Consider the following 7,500-nt stretch of genomic DNA (forward strand, 5'->3'; position numbering starts at 1 on the left):
TGGGAACCTGTCTTCTGCTAGCTCGCTCACACACACACACACACACACACACACACACACACACACACACACACACACACACACACACACACACACACACACACACACATGCTGAGAGTTGCTCAAGTGCTTCTAAAGCTGTAGATAAATGTGTGCGTGTCCATTAGCGAGTGTGTGTATTGTCTGTCCCCCGCTGACTCTACAATTCGTCCTGCCGTTCTCTCCCATCGTTCTGTGTGCGTGTGCGTGTGTGTGAGTGACGGGGTGTGTGTGTGTGTGTGTGTGTGTGTGACAGAAATATTGATTACCATTCTTCCATATTTTTTACCAAATATGGTTGTCGCCTTCCTTCTGCACATACACACACGTATATTATACTAACAGAGGAATGGAAAAAGAACAAGTGTGTTTACATTCTACACTATACTCTGTGTGTGTGTGTGTGTGTGTGTACTGTATGAATGGAGGTGTGTAGACTTCTGCAGGAATTCTTTAATCCTATGAAGTGAAGACACACCGTACACACAGACACAAAAAATGGAAAGAGTTTACATGTGGTTAAGGTACAAAGACAGGGGTGTGTGTGTGTGTGAGTGTGTAAGTAATAACATCACTGTGGTTGGTTATGTTAAGGAGCAGACAGCATTAACTAACTGCAATGTCAATAGAAGGTCCTCAGAAAAAGTAACAAGAGCAAACCTGTGTGTGTGTGTGTGTGTGTGTGTGTGTATGATGAAACGTTTCTGAAACAACGGTCATGTGGCCAGCATCATGTCATTACAGCTGACCAGCTCAGAACAGCTAAAGCCACACTGATGCTTGAATCCAGTAAGTTTGGTCCTGGACATTTTCCCACAGTCATTGCATCAGTAAACACGTCCCTCACAAACCATGAGTGTGTTCATTAGACACAGGAACCTCTTCAGGAACTTCAGGTTTGCCATGTTGAACATCGGTCCAACTCAAATTTCACATTATATTTGGTCACATACAATCATGAAAGTCCGGGTTATCAAACTAGAGACAAAAATCTAATGTAAAACACCCAAGTGGTGACGTTCATGTATGTTTCTCTTACACACGATATTCCAGCGTTACACAGTTTTAAACGCTCCATCACAATAAACGTGACTGGAAATCGATAGAAACACGTCACTGGATAAATTATTAGCTTGTGTGTCAGAAACACCATCATACAGAATAAAGAACGTGACATGCAAACATCATCACAGACTCTGGCAGAGAAAGAAAGGAGGAGGGAAAGAGAGAAAAAAAGAGAGAGAGAGAGAGAGACTATATGGAGGTGGAGAAAAAAAACCATGACCAAGAAAAAAAAAGAATAGAAGAACTTAAAGCAAGAAATAACAGATTATGGGAGAAGGATGGAGAAGGAAAGGAAGTCAGGGAAGGAAAGGAGGTGTAGAGGAAGCGCAAGAGCATGACATTTGTTAACACCTCCTCCGTTAATCGTGCCATCTTCATTCCTCTCCTCCACCACCTTATCTAGTCTTTTTTCTTTTGCTCTAGCTTTCATTTTATGAGTCTGTCCATCTCTGCTCGGTTTCCTCTCTCACTCTCATAGAAGATTCAGTGGCGGGTTGTAAATCTGCTCTCGTTTCTATCGCTCTGCCTCCGTGTGTGATCGGAGTGTTAAAGAGTGAGAGAGATGGACTGAGAGCGGGGGGAGGGGGGGGTGCAAAAGGACTGAATAAATAAGTGGTATGATCATGTAGAGATCACTCAATTGCCCCATAACACATTAATCTTCCTCTTATCTGCGTCTGTCTGTATGTGTGTGTGTGTGTGTGTGTGTGTGTGTGTGTGCACCAAATCAAGCATGAATGTAACCATACACATTGTCTCCAGCTGTACATAATAGAGCTTGTCTATTCAGGCCTAATGATATAATAGGCTGTGTGTGTGTGTGTGTGTGTGTGTGTGTGTGTGTGTGTATCCCTTTTCGACAATGATGCAAAATCAGGATTGATCAAACAATTCATCAAACACACTTGAAACAGAGTGGAGGATAAAAAGCTTACACACACAAACACACAGCAAACTGTTGAAGTCTGATGAAGTATTAAATGTGTCTCCTAGAAAACATCTGCTAGCGAATTATAAATCAAGATTCCTGGTACATAAGCACCGAGAGCATCGAGTGAACGAGCTTGAATCAGTTGTGCATGTTCTCCACCTTCGGTAAGGTTCTTCAGTTCTTCAGGCAGGTGAGAACACCGTAATCACACTCTGGTGTAGAAGAAACCGTCAGAGCGACGTGAACCTCAGTCTACATCCAAACGAGCAATCAGAGTCAGCAATTCGACCACAGAGAGGAAGTGAATCGACTCTGAATCAACTCACTGGAAAGAAGTGACTCACGTGTTTGCAGAAATGGCATGGATAAAAAAAGAAAAACAACAAACAAATGTAACAACAAAAACACGTCCATTTACATAATTATATGATTTACTTAGCATTTTCTTCATGAATGTGATTCATCAAGGATTTCAAACTAACAAAACAAGAATTTTAATATCATGGAAGTTTATTAACAATTACATAACCATTTAAAAACCTGTAAACAAACAATCCCAAGTCAAACCCAGGGAGATGTAAAGAGAACAACAAACGACAAAACTCAAAGAACAAGTCGAGGTAGCTAGCTAGAGCTCAATAGGCAGAAATGAACCCAAACAACCAAACACAAAATCAATGCAAGAGGACCAAACATTCAGTACTTACATGAGTAGTAACAGTTAGCAAGAAGGGTAAGAGGTTCTAGGTGTATAATATATTAATGAAACGGAAAATGAGCAGGATAAAAGAGTTAAGTGACCTTACTTAGACTGGGGAGACATGGAGCCATCTGGAGGCCTGGAGGTAAAACAACATGAGAAGCCTTGACAAGATGTGTTAATATGAGGACATTCTGGACCTCTTTGTTCATTTAACTGTTTTTACAAGTACACTGGTGGAATAGAAACAGGCTTATGGGACATTTCTAAAGAGTATAAAGAATCGAGTGATATTCTGTCTGTGAGTCTGATCTAAAATGGGTCAGGACTCTGTTGTCTTTCAGTGTGAGATGTGTGTTTGTCCATCTCTTGATAAACTTACACTGAATTTTATGTCAACGCTACTGTGGAATGAGACATGACAAAGACAGGAGGAGTGAAATGAAGTGTATCGATTAGTCTGATTACAGGTGTGAAAGCACCTGAAGGACCTTGGGAACATACTAGAGTTGATTCTAACCTCTGAAATTATGCTGTTGTTTGCAAGAGTATGTAAAAGACAAAACACGGGACACTTGAAATACAGGGCTTTGGAGACGCTGAGGCTAGAGCTTGAACTAGAAAATTGCAAAAGTGGTGATTTTGGTAAAAAAAAATTTGCATTGAAATCTTAACTACAGTCTATTTACTACAGGACAGATTGCACAGCCCGTGAACCATGGGATTGCTGAAGATAGAACCACTTGGAGACAATCAAGCCGTCTTTGATCTCTTTGTGCTCGGGTCTTCATCGGTGAACATTTAAAGACTTAGGCAGGAAGTAATTAGTGTTAAGTCTGTAATGAAATCAAAAATGACGCTGACCTGTTTGTTTCTCCGGAGCTCTTGGTTGTACAAATCCACTGTACCACAAACTGTTATAGTTACAAACTGGGATGTGGTAGCCTAGTGGTTAATGTGTTGGCCTACTAATGGGAAGGTTTTGAGTTCAAATCCCAGGGCCACCAAGCGACCACTGCTGGGCCCCCGAGCAAGGCCCTTAACCCTCAGTTGTATAAAAATGAGATAATGATGCAAGTCGCTCTGGATAAGGGCATCTGGTAAAAGTTGTAGAAAGGACATTATTTCCTGTCCATTGTTACCTGAATGAGGTTCCCTTCTGAGTCTGGTTCCTCTCAAGGTTTCTTATTATTATTATCTCAGGGAGTTTTTCCTCACCACCGTTACCTCAGACTTGCTCATTAGAGATAAAGGTTAGAGATAAATAGCAACTTCTAGTAGCTTAATTTTTTAGCAATTCTGACATTCTGTCAGGTTAGCTACGTTAGCTAGGTATCACTAACATTTTGTAATAGGGTTTAATTAAGCAGAAACCACTACAGAATTCTCAGGATAGAGTTCATACTGTAGATCCAACGCTGTCTTGGATAAAGCCCTTAATGCAGAGGAATGAATGAAGGAATGAATGCAAACACCAGCTTGTTCTTCTTGTCCTTTACAGAAATCGGTTGCGTCCCTTGAGCTTTTACATCTGTCTCACTTTAATCACATCTTCATACAACATTTATGTTCCACCCTTTTCTCTATTAGCCTCATTAAAATGGAGAAGAAGGACAGATGGAGAGAATGAGAAGTGAAAGAAAGAGAGGAAGAAAGAGACGGCGGTTAACCGCTGCTATTCATTTTGGCGCTAATGCGAGTAATTAGCGTGTGGCTCAACTTGATTAGCCTCTCTTTCTTGTGTCTAATTGAAAAGGCTCTCGCTGCGTGTAATCGATATCGCACAGTTTAGTGTTTGCACATGCACACGCGCACACACACACACAAAACAGCAACACACTCATGATTAAAAAGTGCACACAGCATGAAAGCTTTTCAAAATGGCACATTGCTGCTTCTTATCTGTTTCTTTTACACTTCTTTTAAACACTCTGCTTCTTGTTACAGAGAAAACGTGAGGTAAATTTTAACTAAGAAGAAATAATTATCCAAAGAATTTGTTAACGTAATGTTATCTGTAAATATAACTAGAAATATAAAGCAATTTCTTGGAAGAAAATACTAACCTGTCTTACCTGTTGCTAATGTAATTTTTAACTAACAATTTGGTAACCTAATGATGTAAAAATAATCTTATCTTTAAAAGTCGTTTGGAAAAAATACAAATCTGCCTTATTTAAAACTCTCCTTATGTTACTAAAAAAATATGAGGTAAATTTTATCCAGCAGTTGTTAACTAGTAATGTAGTGACCTAATATCAACTAATATTTTTTTTCTTAAGCAGAAATATAAAACAATTTTTAAAAAATCAAGTTACTTGTATTTGTATGTATTTACTCTCTCCTGTCAATGAGAAACTAGCTATATTTATCTAGCGACTTTAACTTTAAATAAATCCTTATCTTTAAAAAATACTAATATCATTCTCTCTTTTCTGAGTATTGAGAAACTGTGAGGTAATTTTTAAAGGTAACATTAAATATATTCTTATCTTTACACATTTTTTATTTATAAAAATAGTAATCTGTTTTTATTTACCACATGATTCTGAAGAACATTACGCAAGTTTTCCTTGTCAAGTTAGATTAGCAAATGTTTTGTTTTTTCTTTCTCTAGGATACTATAGCACTAGAATAAAGAATCTTGGAATTAGTTAACGAGAAATACTAGCTAGAGAGAGCTGCATTCAAGGAATTTTCATCAGATTAGATTGTGATGATTTAGTGTGATCTAGTATGAGTAGCATATTCAGAGAAAACAAAAATAGATGAAACTAGAGTAGGTTTTCTTTGTAATAGTCTGTTAAGCCTTAGCGACTCCACCATTTTGTGTGCTAGTCGTTAGAGTAGACAGGAAACCGATCAAATTTACATAATTTTCATTGTAAAGATTGGCAAGATACTTTTTTTTTCTGAATCAGTGAATCTTTTGGCCATGGATAAGATTCTTTCTTATTCAAAAAGACAGTGGTTGAATCAGTGAGTCTTTTTGTTATTGCTGAGTCAGTGATTGAGTCAGTGAATCAGTTGGTCATGGATCAGTCAGTGTTTGAATCAGTGAATCTCTTTGTAATTGGTGAATCAGTGTTTAAATCAGTGAATCTATTGGTCATTGCTAAGATTTGCTCCTCTCTCATTCAAAGGGTCAGAGTTTATAGTCAATTGAATTTCAAATTAGCTCAGCCAATCAGATTTTACAGCCGAAATGTTGTTTTAAAAACGAGCTTTGAGGGTGGTTTGTAATTTCCATCAGTGGTTCGTAATTTTTTTCTAAATCACCACTTTTCTTTATATATTGATACATTACATATTGAGTGCTGTGAATGATATAGCAGGTGGATAAAAAGGATGTGAAAAATTTACCATCATTTATCAGTAGACTGCAGGTATGAAGAGTCATGACATTTAAAAAAAAAAAAAAATCTTATTACATTTTCTTTCGTTTACTTTCCATCACCACATTACCTTAAGTTACCTGCTTAGATAAAGGAGAGTACAGTGTAGGCCAAGTGATGAAATGTGGTGAGTGTGTGTGTGTGAGAGAGAGAGAGAGAGAGAGAGAGAGAGAGAGAGAGAGAGAGAGAGAGAGAGAGAGAGAGAGAAAAGATCACAGTTATAAACAAAACCTGCCTTATCATCATCAATCAAATTTTGTAGGTACATGATGTTGCGCTGTTGCCAGGAGAAGATGTGTTGAGTTGTTAGCTCACTGTAGGAGGTGTGTTTGTGTGTCTGCTTTTGCTATTCATCATTTATTGCCTAATTAAAAACATCAACAGACCAATTAAAATTCTTACACATTGCGCCTTCACTAATAACAGATATAATGATCCTAATGTGCCAAAACATCACCTTTACCTCAGCGTATCTGATAAACAGTCAGCCTCACACACTTGCTCATGATTCGGAGGTGATTCATAACTTGATTGGTTTTGTTCATGAATGATTCTTGTCATTAAGGTGAATGAATCAAAACCAGGCAGCGAGTCATTCCTTATTTTCATTGCTTAGCAATTGCTAACCATTAAAATGGAAACTTGGAAGCCCTCCATTTCCACACATATAAGCAACTGAGGTAAAAGATATTCTATGAAGGCTCAAGTTCACGTTTTTTAAACATCTGTGAATAAACTTGTATTGATTCGGTGAGTCATGATAAAAACTGCTTTGTGACTCTTATAGGTCCAGTAGGCCAGTGAATCTTTTGCTCAGGGCTGAGATTCACTCCTCTCTAAATCAAGAAGACAGTGTTGGAATCAGTGAATTGTTTGATAAACTCCTCTCTAAATGAAAGAGACCATGTTGGAATCAGTGAATCGTTTTGGTCATGGCTGAGATTCACTTGTCTCACATTCAGAAAGTAAGTGTCTAAATCAGTGAATCGCTAACTGTTTCTAACAAGATTCGCTGTCATTCAGTGGGTCAGTGTTTGAATCAGTGAATCTTTGTGTCATGGCCAAGATTCACTCTCTCATAGGGTTTGGACCATTGAGATTCGTTTCTCTCTCTCCCAACGAATCATTTGATTCAGTGGGTTTAATAAACTCTGTTTGGTTTTAATCAGTCAGCTGGAGATTTCAAGAATCTCAGAGCATGAATTTATAGTCTGCAAGTACATTTTAAAATAATACAACATATAATAAATAATAATAAAACCTTATTTTTTTTAGGATTTTATGCCACTCACACTGTTAGGTTAAAGAGATGATCAGATTAAACATTTGGGCAAATTAATGAATCGTTTAACAAATTCAAATGAGTCACC

At 37.9% G+C, this 7,500-nt stretch overlaps 2 long non-coding RNA genes across 2 annotated transcripts in view; one reads left to right on the forward strand and one right to left on the reverse strand.

Moving 5' to 3' along the window:
* Window positions 1–2,852, reverse strand: part of LOC113637957 — an 18,393-nt gene extending 15,541 nt beyond the window's left edge. Inside the window, exon 1 of the long non-coding RNA XR_003439480.2 lies at window positions 2,743–2,852. This is a non-coding gene — a long non-coding RNA (uncharacterized LOC113637957). The remainder of the gene's footprint in view (window positions 1–2,742) is intronic.
* LOC113637958 overlaps window positions 1–7,500 on the forward strand; it is a 20,695-nt gene that overhangs the window by 10,676 nt on the left and 2,519 nt on the right. The window contains exon 2 of the long non-coding RNA XR_003439481.2: window positions 2,098–2,427. This is a non-coding gene — a long non-coding RNA (uncharacterized LOC113637958). The remainder of the gene's footprint in view (window positions 1–2,097; window positions 2,428–7,500) is intronic.

The sequence above is a fragment of the Tachysurus fulvidraco genome, chromosome 11 (genome assembly GCF_022655615.1).
Source record: "Tachysurus fulvidraco isolate hzauxx_2018 chromosome 11, HZAU_PFXX_2.0, whole genome shotgun sequence".
Lineage (NCBI taxonomy): Eukaryota > Metazoa > Chordata > Actinopteri > Siluriformes > Bagridae > Tachysurus > Tachysurus fulvidraco.